Source organism: Leptonychotes weddellii, chromosome 3 (genome assembly GCF_054177405.1).
Source record: "Leptonychotes weddellii isolate Sample4059 chromosome 3, ASM5417740v2, whole genome shotgun sequence".
Lineage (NCBI taxonomy): Eukaryota > Metazoa > Chordata > Mammalia > Carnivora > Phocidae > Leptonychotes > Leptonychotes weddellii.
In genome coordinates this window covers 151,140,671-151,157,786 of record NC_138371.1, presented here as the reverse complement: position 1 = coordinate 151,157,786, position 17,116 = coordinate 151,140,671, and the positions used below count along the sequence as shown (strand labels likewise).

The window sequence follows — 17,116 nt, the reverse complement described above, 5'->3', positions numbered from 1 at the left end:
TTTTAGTCAAATAACCAAGATAATTCCAATTTAAATGTTAATTAGTCAAAATTTAGCCAAGGTATCAGCTGAGGTTACTGTGTGCTTTGACATTTAGATCAAACGATCAAGCTGGCTCAAGTCCTCATGGCTAGATTTATGGAATATCCAATGCCCTAGGTAAGGTTTCAGTGAATTTTCTGAGGAATTGTGTTTTCACACTGATTTCCTGCTTCCTTTGGCTCAATCTCTTTACCATCTTGATTTCTATTACTCTTCTCTTTTATCTGCTCTGCATTGTCCAATCTCTGTGTTAGCTGCATCCAAATAATGTGTTCAGTTTATTTTTAATGATTAACTGTGATCTCCTGTTAAAATTTGTATTGAGCTATAAAACTGTCTAACTCTGTCTTCTTACTATATTTCCTCCAAAAGGAACTCCATCTGGGTCAGTCAGATAATTAGGTACCCTGAAATATAAAGGCCATTGTTAGTACTTACTATATTTTCATTTCAACCCAGCATTTCTAAGGAGGATCAATAATCACATGAGACATGTTCTCTAATTATACACTTTTCAAAATATCACATTCTGAGTATCATTTGTGATTTGGAATAGAAGTAACCATCACTTATGATGAGAAAAGAAAATTCCCTTCCCATATAGTACCTCATAAAATTATCATGTTCGCGAAACTAGTGTATTTCTGAGTTAGGAATATTTAATCTACTTTTAACTATAATCTCATATAATTTGGACTCTTAATTGTATCTTAACATAATTCCCCATAATGTAATATATCAATAATCTGGTTAAAATCTTATCCTAACAGCAAAGAAAAATTCATAACACTAAGTTTAATGATTTATCTCCAGATATGACTTCTTTCTAAAACCAAAGGCCTTTCAAAGTGGTCTCCTCCAGAAAGTGGAGAAGGACATCAAAACTTAACTACCTTCCTGGAACATGGAGTTTTCTACAAATGTTTCAATTTCCTGTTCTATGCTTTAAGAATAGTTAAAAGAGAAAATATAGAAAACTTATTTAAAATATGAAAATAGGAAGTAAAATAAATGATCAAATGTTCTGGTTGATCTGTTTATTTTTTTAAAAAGATTTATTTATCTATTTGAAAAAAGAGAGAGAAAGAGTGTCGATTGGGGGTGGGGGGGCAGGGGCTAGAAGGAGAAGGAGAGAATCTCAAGCAGGCTCCACACCCAGCACAGAGCCTGATGTGGGACTCAATCTCAGGACCCTAAGATCATGACCTGAGCCAAAACCAAGAGGCTGATGCTCAACAGACTGAGCCACCCAGGTGCCTCTCTAGTTCATCTGTTTCTATTACAATTTTTCCAAACTTTCCATGTCTGAATTTCTTATAATTGCATTTATTATACATGTAGTTGGTAAATGCATTTTGAGGTATAGAAAAATATGAGGTATAGAAAAATATGAGGTATAGAAAAACTGCAGCTCACAGAACAATACATTCTAAACCTTAAGAATAAATATGACCATTTACTTGATTACTTTATAATCTGTCTAAACTTTAAGTCAGCCTTCTCAAGCAAGCATCTTAACAAAGTACTTACACAGAGAACACTGAACAGAGTATTTCAAAACCATGCACTCACCTGTAGTTGTTTATCACTAGTGTTGAACATATTCAGATACAGTCTACAAGATCTGGTGTTTGGGAAACCCCACAGCAGCTATGGAAGAAGAAATATGCAGCTACAATTTATATACACGGAACCCATTGCCACAGCAAACACTGACCTATTACACACCTTGCCCATCTCCATATAGTTGATTGATTTTTGTCATTTATTCAGTTGAATACTAATAAAAACCAACAGCAGCAGCCTAAGCAAGAGTCATAGCTATATATTCTAAAACATGAGGGTGTGGAAAGTTCGAATATAAAGGAATAGAAAATTATAGCAAAGAGCAGCAAATAAAAGAGCTGGTGGAGCTTTGTTGAAATTTAACAAAATAGGCTTTAAGGCACAATCACTACTTAAAATTAAAAGGACCACATCATAATGATATTTTTTGCCAGTTTCCCAGAAATATGTAATAATTATTTAATAATGTAATAAATGTATTTGTACCTGATAATATGAATTTAAAATATAGAAACTATTAATTTAATAACTTTATTAATTTAGTAATTATTATTAATTTAATAAAACTAAAAGAGACAAATCCAAAATAACAGTGACACATTTTACTAAATAATTGCTAGAATATATAAACAATAAAAATATAGAAGTTTGAACAATATATTTTTAAAATATATCTCTCGGACATATGTAGAATGCTAGCCATCAAAAATGCAGTGTAGCATTTTTTTCAGGCACATATACAAGAAACATTTGCAATTATTGACTAAAAATAATGACTATATGTTAGACAATAAAGTAAGTCTTACAAAAATGCCAAGAGATTGAAATGATACAAATTTTTTTCTAACCATAATTCATTATATTTGAAATCATAAGCAAAAACATATTAGAAAATGCCCATATTTATTGAATATAAAAGTAGTTTTCTAAATAGCCTACCTATAAAAAAGTCATAGTAGAAAATAATAAAGTTTTGAAATAAGTGGCAATAAAGTAACTACATACCAGAAGTTTTTTGATGTACTGAAGCAGTACTTAGAGGAACACTTAAACATCTTTAAGTGCAAATACTAGGAAAGAAGAAAGGCTGTAACAGTAATGTATTAAGCACCTATTCAATATATTATAGAATGGACAATAAAATAAAATGAAAAAGTGAGGAAAGTAATAAGAGCAGATATTAATAAGACGTAAAATCAAGAGAATCAAGAGAGCAAAAGTTCTTAGAAGATAATAAAATTGCTAAATCGCAGGCAAGTCTTACAGAGGAAATTTTAAAAAGAGTCACAACTAGCCAATGTAAGGACATCAGACATATGAAAGATAACGAGATAATGTTATAAACAATTATCTGCCATATTTGAAATGGACAAATCACTAGAAAAATACAACTTACAAAACTGAAATCAAAGAGAAAAGCTGAGTAATCCTATAAATCTTTTAGTTAATCATTCTACTATCTTGCCAACATTTCTCTTTAATTTTTTGTAACTATTTTGCATTTTTCAACCATACTTATAAGCAAAATATGTGTGTCTACAAATAGTTTATGTAATTCTACATTTAATGGAAAAAAAAAAGAGTAAAAACTAAAGAAACCCATGAAAAGAATGCAAATGATACCATAATCAACAAAAGGCACAACATCATGGGACACATGCTGCACAATATCTTTATTGCTACAAGTTTATAAACTGTGAGACATCAAATGGAAAACTTGCCACAAAATGCATTAACTATAAAACTTTGTGTGGTTGGCTCTCATGTGATAGTGCCCATCTGTTCCTGAAGCAAAGGAAATCCTTCAGAAGCCTTTTAAATCATAAGAAAACTTTGCAAGTAAAATAGGGGTAGTAAATGAAACTCCTTGTAAAGTTGAGTTCTTATAACCTGATTTATCTAAACTCAAGTTATAAATCTACATTTTTTATATAAATACATAAACATGTAGAGGAGTACTTAAGTACAGCCAGGCTTTCCTCTGTTTATGTAGGTAGTGGGGTTGCTGTATACAGTGGCACAGAAGGAAGAGGGGACAGAGGGAATTAAAGAGAATTATAAAACTTTAAAAATAGTCAGCCATGTATGACATAATCTAATTCATGTGAAATAACTTAAAAATAGAATTGGACATATGATATATAGTTAGTGAGAAACAAAGAGTTTTGTAGTAATTTGCAGATTATGATTATGAATATATAAATTAAAAACCCAAATTATCAAGGTGTGTTTATAAGTTCTATAAGAGCAAGAACAAAGTTCTGAGGAGATAAACAACAACTTATTAGCATTGGATTGATCAAAGATGAGAAATCGAAAGGGGCGGATCAGATAGATGATTAAACTGCAGGCACCTATTTTTTTTTTAATATTCCATTTTTCTCAATACAGAAAAGTTCACATGTTAATTTAATCATGTCATATTATGTCATTTTTTCACATTAAATGTCTTATAATTAAAAAAAAAAAAAAGACAGTCTTTAAAATCAAACCGAACTAGGGGCTCCTGGAGGCTCAGTCAGTCGAGCGACCAACTCTTGATTTTGGCTCAGGTCACGATCTCAGGGTCCTGGCATAGAGCCCTGCCTGGGGCTCCGTGCTCAATGGAGAGTCTGCTTGAGGATTCTGTCCCTCTCCCACTGTCCCTCCCCTGCTCATGGGTGCTCTCTCTCTCAAATAAATAAATCTTTCAAAAAAAATTAAAAAGTAAAATCAAACCAAACTATAAATTTGAGTCATGGCTCTTCCACTTATTAGTTTTATCCTTTGGCAAGTAACTAACATATTTGGGTCTCAGTTTTCTCATCAGTAAAATGAACATAAGAATAGCAACTATTTTGGAATGCAGAGGAGTTAAAAGACATGGTATGTGAAAATCACATAGAATAGAGCATGACTCCTAATAATCAATCATTGGTTAGTAGCAAATTTTATTCTCTCTGTATAGAGGAGAAAACACTTGAAAGCCATTTAATCAATTGGGATTTTGGAAGCAACCATCATTCTAATCCTCAGACCAGATTCTGATCAATTTAAGAACTAAAACAAAGATGGAAGCCCACAATATCCCATTTATTACAGATAAAACCAGGTTAGATAATGTCATGAAAGCCAAATAAGATCAACAAAGGAGACTACCCCCAGCCTGAACCTTGGAGCATCCCACCACTGAACATTTTAAGTCTTCAGATTCAACACACTTATTTGGGTCAGTAACCTGAATGGAGAAAGAAATAGTAACGTGATGAAATCCCATGCACTGGACTTCTGGAGCTTAACCCATCTCACTGAGAACTGTGGGCCAATTTTGGCTCCCATCAGCTAAGTAACTCCAGTCAACTAGATAACTCCAGGGTAGTAGTAGAGGTGGGAAGGTGCCACCAATGTGTGAGGGAAAATCCTTCCTCAAGAAAACCAGAGTTGGGAAAATAATATTCTCCTCTAACCCTCTCCAGTAGTTTTCAAACATTGTATTAGAAAAACTCTTTTTCTGGGGCACCTGGGTGACTCAGTCGTTAAGCGTCTGCCTTCGGCTCAGGTCATGGTCCCAGGGTCCTGGGATCGAGTCCCGCATCGGGCTCCCTGCTCTGCGGGAGGCCTGCTTCTCCCTCTCCCACGCCCCCTGCTTGTGTTCCCTCTCTCGCTGTGTGTGTGTGTCTCTCTCCCAAATAAATAAATAAATAAATAGAATGTTTAAAAGAAGAACTCTTTTTCTTAAAAAAGTTTAATCTCAAGGCAAATCTTAATACTTAAAACCACTTTATGTACAAGTTAATCTTAAGGCAAATCTCAATAATAAAACTTAAATAAAGGAGCAAGGAGGAGAGGAGAACCTTATTTATTCTGGGTCACAAATCTCATTAATCAATATAATTAATCAGTCATAGTCCCTACTTAGTTTCTATTAAAATAATGCTTATACAAAAAAGGGAGGCAAAGTTTATAAAAATACAAATAGCACATATTTTTAATTATTGAATTTATTTAATATATTTGAATTTCCTTTATTTTGCTTAATATATATATTAATCTTATTCTGGAAACTGCAGTGAAAGTACATTCCAATTAAAGTTAACAGACAACACTCTGGTTTTTTTTATTACATCACTTATTCCTCTGTAATATTCGCTTTCCAGGCAGAAATTTTGTCATTTATTTTGGTGTAATATAACCCATAGTAGAAACTGCACTATTGGGTGCATATGGTTACAATCTTATGCGTATGTGGAAAAATCATTTTTCTTTTCTTCCATACAGCTAAAAATCATCCACTGACTTAAACTACAGGCTTTGAAGGAAAAAGAATATAGCTTCACTAAAGGAAAATTTATAATAAATTTCAAAAATGGCCTATTAAAGACACTTTTCTTCTATTTAGCAATTTGTAGATAGGCAAAATTTATCTGTAAAATTATTCAAACTCATACTCAGGATTCTATGATATATATCCAAATCTATGATGTTATCCTGGTTTCACCCTGAGAAAAGCATCCTAGGAGCAAGAATGTCTTTGCAAGTCTGTAAAAATGGATTGTATAAAAATAACTATTTCTAGGGGCACCTGTTCCCAATATCAACAAGCCAGTGGTTAACAGGCAATTGGAATTTTTCCCAACATATTATTCTTAGAATCACTATCTTGGCAATGTTGGCTTAAAAATCCCTGTAAAGCTGGCCATTGCCATATAGTGACTGTTGCAGCTCTTGTTATAAATAAAGTCATATATGTATGTGTGTGTGTATATAAGTATAAATATACATATATAGAGAGAGAGGGGGAGGGAGAGGGTGATGTTGTGGGTAACAAGGATGACCAAGAAAATTTGGTTGTTTTGGTATTTGGCATACTTAAAGGTGAGCCCTGATAGATCGACCTGTCTATTGTCATGTTGAAGCTGTCAGTGTGGTCATGGAAGGGAGAAATGGGGCTCTAGCCAGCACCCACCATATATAGCTCTAGAGTTTGGTCTTCAGTATGTATAAGGGTGACAGAGAGGATGGGGAGATAGGTGTCTCACATTAGCATACACAAATGCAAATATCTGATGGACAGCACTCAAGCTATGTTTATATGATGGAATTAAATAAAATTATTTCATAAATAATCTATAGTAAAGGCCAAATGTAGCCAAATAGACCAGACATTCAAAAATAGATCATTTGTGTAGTTAAGGTGGTAATAATAAATTTTAGACTATTTAATTTGATCCCAGTGAAATGTTTGGTTACAATGGAACATATCATGTTTATTGCTGAAAAAAATGATTTTAGGATAAAATGATTTATGTGCTATATTTAAACTGACATGAACTGAAATCCAGAATGGAATTTCCTACGTTTAAAGGTTTGTACATTAATTTTTTTATATTACTTGAATTTCTCTAAAACATATTTAAATTATGTATCTAACCTTTGATAAATGATGATTTTGTTATATAGTTGCCTCTTGGCTGGTGGCAACTATCATATTCTACAGGGAATTAAAGGGAGTGCCTGTAGGCCTGTAACACTTCCTTCTAGAATATACTTTCAGCTTCATATAAATAAACACAATGCTGTAGTTTACCTTCTATACCCCTTTGCCTTTCCATCTGAAGTTCTGAGAGCTTTCAGAAAAATACACATAACTCTCCAGTTTGTTATCAACACGGATGCATTGCATTTAAGCTTAAACTTAAAACGCACTCTAAAGAATAGAGATATATGCTTAACTCTTCCTATAGAAAGAAGTGTTAATCTGCTCATTCTGAAGAGTTCTCTGGTCTGTGCCCTCAACGGCAGCTGGTTTTGCTGTGCACAGGAAGAAGAAAGAAATCTTCTCATTGTACTGAGCATATGTGAATAATTTCCCTATATCCTCAGGGTGAGAGAAAGCACGAGGTTATACTCCAGATATTTCCTGAAGAATTTGGCCATTAGTTCTAATCAAATCTTTCCCCCAGATATAGCACCACGTTTAGGGATATACAGGATAATAAAGCTATTTTACTCCATAAGAATAGTTCAGATTCATTTCTGCTTAACTAGTTTGATGTAGATTTCCCTAAAAACCTCCCTCTTCTTATTCCTCTCCATAACTTTACAGCAGTCTGCTCCTCATTACACATATCCCTAAGAAATGTTTAGTCTTAGGAAAAATACTTAACATTTTTTTCCAAGGTAACAGAGAAAGCTATAAGGAAACTTCACAATACTAAGTGGGCAAAAAATCTGTGAATGTCAATTGACTTGTGAAAGAAAATGCCTTAGATTAGTGGAGCCTGAGATATTGGAGGAGGTAGAGGAATAGGAACCAGAAGCTGTTTAAGCTGTTGTCCTGAGAACACCAGCCCAATGAAGATGAACCCTAGAAACAATGTTCATTACATGACTTTTTTTAAAATCAGAAATGAGGGTGTATATGAATCTAAACCCTTGGTTTGTATATGACGATAAGAACACAGAACTGCTCTGGAATCAATTAAGCTAGAATTCACACCTTTTTTCTATCAGGTAGTCTACCACTGAGTGCCAACAGAGGCAGATGGAGCATAGTTTCTGCTCAAAAATACACAATCTGTTAAAAACTTTTTATAGTATAAAAAAGGCTCTGTCTCACTCTTAAAACTAATTTAAAGCACCTTTCAAAATGCAAAGAAGAGGGAAGACAACACAAAGAATACTAATTAGTAAAGAAATCAGGACAAATTGAACCTAAGGATAAGAAATGGAAAGAGCCAATGGTGAATTTTAGTACACCAAGATCATCCTATAAATCCCTGCCATAAAATTGCAAGAAGTGGGCCACAAATCTGACTGTGACTATTCCAACAGTCAAAACAAAGTGGGAAATACGGTCAGCTTTGTCGTTCACAAAAGCACACACAGTAAAAAAACATTATTCAGAAGAACACAAGTTGGCAAATGCATGCTCATCAGCAGGCTTATCTATGGCCCTGTAAGGGTGCTCTCGAATATCTGTTCTCTTGTCAGGAGAGAAACAGGGGGATGAGTGCATTTCCCAAAGCTCTATGTGCATCACCTGCACTCAGTGGTCCTGAGAGAATAATCTCTTATTTGGTGTTATGGGTGGGGGGGCACTCAATCTCAGAGAAATGGCTGAGAGAAACTGCACCAAATCCATATTATTATGGTGATGACATAAACTCCAAAGCTTGAGGAAATGATTATTCAGTAATCAATATTTCTCCTGAATAGTGTGCCTAGTAATTTGTGGTCATGTAATATTTTTTTTTTCTGAATGAATAATCAAATGCTCCATATTACTTTCTTCTGCTGCTACACTGCTGTGGCCATTATCAAAAGGGGCAACAAAATTAAATAAAAGAAAAATTAAGAATTAAAAGAGAAAGTTAAATAATCAAAGAGGATACATGTTTTGAAGAAAATAAAATATGAAAAGAAAGGTAAATAATAAGGTAGTGGACAAAGAAGTAGTTGAATAACTATAACAATGGAGAATAAATATAACAAGAGAAAGTTATAAAGAGTAAAAATAATATAAATTTTCCATACAGAAGATTTAAAGTAAAGGTATAAAACAAAAGAAGTAAATAATCAAGAAATTCACAAGCTTTGATATTAAAAAAATAAAATAATATAAAAAATATATAACACTCTTCATGGTAATGAATTGAAAAAATTTTAAAATGCTGAACTACAAAGCAAGACTTGTTCTTAGTAAATATGGGAAAAATAGGCAATGAAAAAAGGAAGAGCAGGTGACAGGAGTCCCAGGAATATGCGGACTCAGGATGAAGAGTCCCAAGGCAGACAGGTCAGAAACTCTCTTCCTTTTGTCACTGAGTTAGTCGCCTGAGGGGGCTTGTAGACCAAATGGTCCTTCAGAAGTAGACAGTTGTTCAACCAAAGGGTGAAGGAATTGCTTTTACTACCTCAGTCACTGCCAAATTATAACTTATCATTCTTCAATGAGCCCTGGCTATCAGTGAATTGTAATTTTTGCATTTGGGAAAAAATTATCGAAATGGGAGAATTAATACTTTTCATCTTGAGATGTTCCCTCAGTACAAATTATCTTTCCTTTTTTTTTTCATTTGCTTATATCATGTCTTCACAACTCTAATGTTCTTGGGTTGTGGACACACTCACTGATTGCTTAATTGATTTTTTTAAGAAACACATCAGGCAATAATTGGATTTCGACCTGAACCCATGTGACTATCAGAAGGAATTTTTCATCCCTTTTACTTTTCTTAAATTTAATGAGAAGAGATGGATTAGACTGGATTTTGAATCCCGAATGTTAAAATTATATGAAAGGCCTCAGAAAAATTAACAGATTTAAGACATATAAGAGTAAATTCTCCTATTAGGTAGCAAATTTAGGAAACTCATCAATCCATAGTTTTGCATTAAAATATTATATATATTAAGAAAAATTTAGAGACATTTCATGAGTAGTAGATGTGATGGTAACAGATTTTTTTTTACTTCTTAATTGTAACAAATAATTCTGCATGGATTAAATCTATTGTGACACAAATACATGATAATGCATATAAACTATTTGCATGTATGTAAAATGAAGGACAGATAAATAAGTTTATATAAAATTTGTGTTGGTGTTAGAGTGTGAAGACAAGCTAGGAATTTTGAGAGCTTTTCTTCAGGTACTGTGCAGATAGAGTGTTTATCTTTGTTAACCACCATACCTCTAACTAGTAAGTTTACTGAATGATCTATGTATATGTTCTTGCCCTTGTTCAAACAAACAGGCTAGAGCTTGTGGTAACAGGATGACCTTGCAATTACAAAATACACACTCCTCAGGCGTATTTGAGACATTAACTGTGATAAGCAGAGAGCTCAGCCTTGTGTAATCTGTCAACAAACTAATAAATTACTTTGGTCAAGGGAGAAGGAACTTCCTCCCCATGACCATCTGCACAGGGGAATAGGTTAGTAATTAGGATTCCAACGAAACTGAAGGTTTTGACAGGATAAGCAAAGGTTTAATACTTAAAGTTAAGGTCTAATCCTTTTAGGAACTGATTAACACACACTTAACTTTTTTTGGCATTCTATCTGTAAATATTAAGAGATTACCAAGAAATATGATCAAGCAACAGGAATGTCCATTTAGAGCCCTACCCTGAATTCAATATAAAGTCCTGTTTCCACTGACGTCAAAAGGAGTGCTCTTTCTCTAACGGAACCACACTCGGGTGCTCTCTTGATTATTAAATAAAACCCAAATTTACTTAACTCTCTTGCAAAGGATTAGTTATTTAAGCCCTTTAGTATATATTTTGGCCATAAAACTAGAGTCAGGAGACCTGGATTCTTATCTTAGTTCTTATACTTAAGAGCTATTTGACTTTAGGTAGTACCTCTTTCATCAAGAGCACCCAAAATACTTTACCACAGCAACTTGGACAAGCTGACTAAAAAGGAAGGCAAACAGCCTACGATTTGGTTGGGAATGAAACAAAATGTCCTGTTCACCTGCTCTCTTTGAAATTTTACCTAAAATTCACCATTAGGCTTCTTCTAAAAATCAACATTGAAGTTTGGACCACAAGCTGATCGAAGTAGGTTGTGAAAATCCTACAGATACGATTCTTTACTATGTGATATGCCACAGTGCTGTATTCTTGGTTTACCTTTATGCACCTTATCCAATGTTCCAAATGATTCACCAAACTATAGAGGCTTCTTAAGGAAGACCAGAATTATTACTGACTATATTTCAGGGCCTATTACAACAGATGCTGTAATATATATATGAACTGAATGTCTTTTGGAGAATTTTTTAAAACTCAGCTTAGATTTACTGATGAGACTTTAACATGAGACTCATCAGTTGTTAGGATAACCAATATTGCTAGGTAATGGGAAGACTGAGCTTTGCACAGAATTATTTTTTATAAACAAACACAGCTTTAATTTTATGATTTGGAACATATCTTTTTTTCAGAAAAAAAATTATTAATCAAGAAAATAAAAATTATAGTTTCCATGAGTTATGAGATAGATAAATCAAAGTCATAAAGGCTATAATGAAGTGAGATTACACATACAGATGTCCAACTATGATTGAGCTGTTTTACAACTATGATTGAGCACCAGTCCCATTCCATTAGTTTTCCTTTAAGCACAAAAGAGACAATGGGTATTCAGAAGAATGAAGGAAAGGCTTTGGGTAAAAATATATGAAGACATCATTCATTGTTGAAAATTATAGATCTAGGACAAAGAAGTCTTCAGAAAGAATAATGGTTATCATCTAATTTAGATAAACAGTTTCTATTTTTATGAAAGTATTCATCTTTTGTTAAAAATTACCAAGAAGGTCAAATTCAGTTCAATGTGCCTGTTACATTTTAAGGCCAGCCATATTTTAAAGTATTTCTCTGAATGTTAACTTTTCTTCCCTCATTTTTTGTATCCTTAAGATTTGCCTTTCTTCTAGAAACTCTCTGCCAAATGTGTTAGAAATATGAGCCTAAATTATAAGACATTCTATCTGTGTTTAGACATCTGCTCTTTTTCTGGTTTCCCTGGGAATTGGAATTACAGTATATCAAATTCTCCTTCTTGTCACCACAAGCTTATTCTCATTTTTGTCCATGACAGAGCCCAACATGACCCCAGAAGAAACCACATCAACAACCTTAGCCCACCTCCCATACTCCTTGTCTTCTACTTGGGGGTAGAAATTAAAGCCTCGCCCTAGCTTCTATTTGTTGTCTTCAGAATAACTGCTAGATTCGCACACTGTTCTCTCATGTCTCCCTCTGTCCATGAGTCTCCAGATGCACTTCACTGCAGGGATATACTGGATTCCAAAGGTGCTCCTACCAGTTGTTCTCTTCTTACTCTCACTGGAGAAGCAGTAGGACAGAGATTCAGCTTAGGTCCCTATATAACCTAACACTAGCATTGCTCTAGAAATGGAGTACTAAGTACCAGCCAATGACAGAAATGATCTTCCTTGCCCTTGGGCTAGAGCATTGCCCAAATAACTCCTAAATATTCACCACTGTTAGGGGATATAACAGCTTGCCCTTCTTGTAACTAGTACTGTTGCTTACATCACGAGTGAATATGCCATTTGCTACATTCCTAAGCAACCTCTTCATTTAGGCCAGTTTTTCAGCAGATGTAATACCCCAAGTTTGTAATTATTCTGTTCTATATTCTCTAATCTGAATTTATCATCTATGTTATTCAATCTGCTTACTCCATGTTACATTAGGCATTGTGCTACACTTCTTATATATAATTTTGATTTTATTAATCTCAATTCACAGATGAGGAAACTGAAAATCAGTGAAGGTAAGTAACTTTTCTAAATTCTCAAACTAGTAGTGAATAGAATTTGATTGAAAGCCATTTCTATCCTGCTTGAAATTCAGTTCTCTCTCAATATTCAGAACGCTGTATAATAACTCAACATACTGTAATGAATACTGTAGTTGAAGTCCCAAAATGTAGAGGAAGGAAAAAGGAGTGACTAAATTTTTTTCCTTAAACGAAGTTTTGCTAAGTGCTATCTAAGGGTCAAATACTCCCTTATGGCCTGGAAACATAATATTGAGCAAGGAGAAACAGCCCATGCCTCCCTGGAAGGACATATTTCTGTCAGCTCTTCTCAGGTATTTCTCAGTGTTTCTCAAAGTCTGCCTTGTCACTGAAGCACTCCAGAGACTAAAGCTCCTTTTTGCAGGGGCATACGGGCCCTTCATTGGCATCTGTGCTTCTACCCATCTCTTCTACCCAGCAACAAACTTTGTGTCTATCTTTCTAGGTTTGTATTAGAGAAACAAGTCCGTAAAGCCCAGAATTTGGCACTTATAATTGCCCCGCTAGCTGTCCTTTGTTCCATTCTTTTTTTTTTCCTTATCTCTATTCCAAGGAAGATCTAGGGTCAAAGATGTCTGCATTTTGAGAAATTTTTTTCCCTCAAAAATCCAACTATAGAGGGTCAGTTGTTATCTCCTAAAAGTATTTTAAGGTCAGGTAAAATCTTGACTTGACAAAATCCCTGATACCTTTTCAAATATTCTTATTTAAAATCCTAATATCCATTCCTAACCCCTAGTGCTGAACATACATAATAAATTTTCAAGACCCCCCCCCCAACATCTTCAGGTTTCCAAATAATAACTAAATTTTTTTAAGAGTGACCCAGGTATATGGTTTTATACAAAATTTCTGATTGGTTTGTGATTCTGTTATTGAATCTTTTATTAATTTATTATCCTGCTCATTCCTGGACCATTTTTGTTCTAGGGGCTCTAAACAAATTAAATCAATACAGTTTCTGTATCCAATCTCAAGAGAACTTCCTCCCACTAAAAGTTTGAGATTTGGGCCCGAGTTGCAGGCAATCTGCATCCCTTTTTAGTCTTTCATTGTTTATTTTAAATCTCAGAATGTCAACTCATAAAATAATTGAGGCATAATTATATGTTACAAACTTTAGTTGTAGAATATTGACTTAGTAAAATACTGCTTGATTTACATATATTATGCAGTACTACCAAAGATATATTTTATTTAGCTGATTATACATCAACAATATTGAAAAAAGCTAAGATACATGCTTCTACATAGCCTTGTAATTAATTTTCCTTTTAACATCTGAGGTCAAGTTCTAAGCTTTTCTATATTTTTCCCTCTTGAGTAGAGATTTAAATCACTGTTTGACTTTATTTGCTCTTCATCATTAGATATTCTCCTTAACAAAGGCACCTTGCCTCACAAGCATACAGATATCATCATTTAACTTGTAACATAAATTGATATCTGGGACATGTCAACTGAAAATCTTAGTCATTTCCGAAAGTTGCAGGTGCTATGAAATGCAGCCAACTGGGATTCATCTTCCAAATGACACTGAGTGTGACAAAACCTTGCAAGAATTACTTCCAAAAATGTTTAAAAATTAGAATTTGACAAAGGATATATTTACCAAGTACAACTGAAGTTTAAATATCGTGACCTTATTTTTAACCCTAAACAACATAAAATTTCCCAAACAATTTGTGCTCATCTATATTGTTCCTGATAATTATCTTGGCAGGAAGAGAATTTGGAATGAAAATATTTGAAATCTGGAATTAATCAGGCAGCTTACCCATCTAAATTCTGATCATCTAGATAAAGATTTTCAAGCAAAGTTATTCATATTAACTGGTCAAATTCCAACTAGCTCTAGTTATCAAATAAGATATTATCTTCTTTTTAGCCTTACACAAAACATTAAGTATAAATATTTTATCTCAATTACAATATTGCCTACACGTGTACCAAATGTCTAAATCAGGATAAATGTTAATAAAACTGTGGAATGTTCAAAACCCCAGTATGCTCTGTTCTTTGCCAATCATAAGAAATTGCTACACTCTTTATAATTTATTCTTATGTCTGAAACACAAACATTTATACATAGTTTCTTTACCAAATAGGGCTTGCCTGTAAAGATTATATATTGGGATAACTTTATTTGGAAAAAATGTGATGATAAGAGCCTGTTCTATTTTAGTACTTCCTAATCTATCCTTGATTTTTATTCAGCCATGAGAAGTTTACATAAAAGAAAGGAAGAAGCAACAAAGCTTTAAAATTATAAGCTACAGAGTAATATATGTCTAAATTTAAAGATTAATAATATAACTATGGTCATAAATTCAGCCATTTTAACTCAAAATCTTTTAGGACCAAATACAAGCATAAGATATTGAATTTATTTTATACAGTGTAACTCCCATTTTCTTTACCTAAATTTCCAAATATTTCAGGATATTTATACCAACAAATTTGAAACCATAGGTGATGACCAATCAGGTTGCAATGAGGAGACAGAAGTCAAACTAATCATTTTATTTGCTTTTGCTTTTTTAAACTTTTTATTTAGAAATAATTTTAAACTTACAAAAAGTTGCAAACAGTACCAAAGAGTTCCCGAAAATCCTTTACCAGCTTTTCCAAATGTTAACAAATTACATAACCATAGTACAATTATAAAAATTAAGGAATTAATGTTGATACAATACTATTAACTAATCTAGACACTTTACTCAAACTTACCAATTGTCCCACTATTTGTTGTTGTTGTTGTTCTGATACCCAATCCAGGAACTGTGGTTGCATTTAATTTACATTTTTCCTTGAGTCTGAGTCATTCACTTTTTGGCAAGAGTAACACAAATTAGTTGCACCCTTCTCAGGGCATCACATCAAGTACATGATGACTACATCTCATATTAGTGATATTAACTTTGATAACTTTGTTAAGGTGGTGTGTGCCAAGTTTTTGCCCCATAAAATTATTATTTTCCACTTTTAATAAGCATCTTACGGGGAGATAGTTTGAAATTTTGCAAATATCCTATTTCTCATAATACTTTGGCCAAATAATTTCAGCGTACATTGATGATACTTGACTAGAACAGTTACTACAGTGTGTCTGCAAAATTATGATTTTTCTATTTCCATGATTCTTTATATATTCAAATTGTACTATAAGGAAAAGTTGTCCCTTTTATCTTAAAATATAGCTATTCATCTATCTATATATCATCTATCTACCTACCTATCTATCTATTATCTATCTACCCACCTACCTTACTTGTTTGTTTATTATGTTAGTGCAAACTCATGGATACTTACTATAAAACATTACTATCATTATTATTTTGGGGCTAAAAATGTCCCAGATGTGGGCACTGGTAGCTTTTTGGAGTTGGCTTCTGAGTTCTTTTGACGTGGCACTTTTTTTTTTTTAAAACAGCTTCTTCCTTTCTGCAATCATATGATTGATGTTCCAAATTCATCTTATACTTTCCCTGACTCAGACCTAGGAGCATCAGTTCCTTTTGTTTGAAATGGTATTTATAAATGAATTTCTGAGTACTAGATTTTCTCATTGCTATTTGGGTGTGATTCCTTTTAGGATATGCTGCACTAGGAAAGAAATATATGTATGCACACATATTCACATACATCTGTATCGGCATCTAACTCTCTGTGCATATTTAAAATTTTTAAAGATTTATTTATTTACTTACTTATTTATTTATTTGAGAGAGAGAGTGGAATAGAGAGAGAGAGAGACAGAGGAAGAAGCAGACTCCCCGCTGAGCAGGGAGCCCGACGTGGGGCTCGATCCCAGGACCCTGAGATCATGACCTGAGCAGAAGGCCGACACTTAGCCAACTGAGCCACCCAGGCACCCCTTTAAAATTTTTAGATTTTTCTTCTGACGCTGCTCCAACAGGGAAAGGAGAGGGGCAGCCTTGTTACTACTGGATTAGAAGTCTAGTTCTCCAATAGGTCTTCATTGACACCTGAGCTGATGAGGGGCCCCTAGTTACTTTGGTATGTAAGTGACAATTTAGTTCCCAAACAGGTCTCCACTGATACTTCTTAGGCTTTGTGGAGAAGAAGCTCCTCATTACTGCTTTCTCTATGGCTTCCAGTGACACCATAGAGGGTGTAGCCTCTTTACTTCTGGGGGTGATGAAAGTCCTGACTCACC

At 33.8% G+C, this 17,116-nt stretch overlaps 1 long non-coding RNA gene across 4 annotated transcripts in view; it reads right to left on the bottom strand.

Annotated features, from left to right (window-relative positions):
* The window catches only part of LOC145720677 (uncharacterized), an 80,559-nt gene that overhangs the window by 26,869 nt on the left and 36,574 nt on the right, over positions 1–17,116 (bottom strand). For all 4 annotated transcript variants that reach the window (XR_014143846.1, XR_014143845.1, XR_014143847.1 and 1 more), the window contains exons 2-3: positions 1,615–1,692; positions 398–449 (exon numbers count right to left, since the gene is read on the bottom strand). This is a non-coding gene — a long non-coding RNA (uncharacterized LOC145720677). The remainder of the gene's footprint in view (positions 1–397; positions 450–1,614; positions 1,693–17,116) is intronic.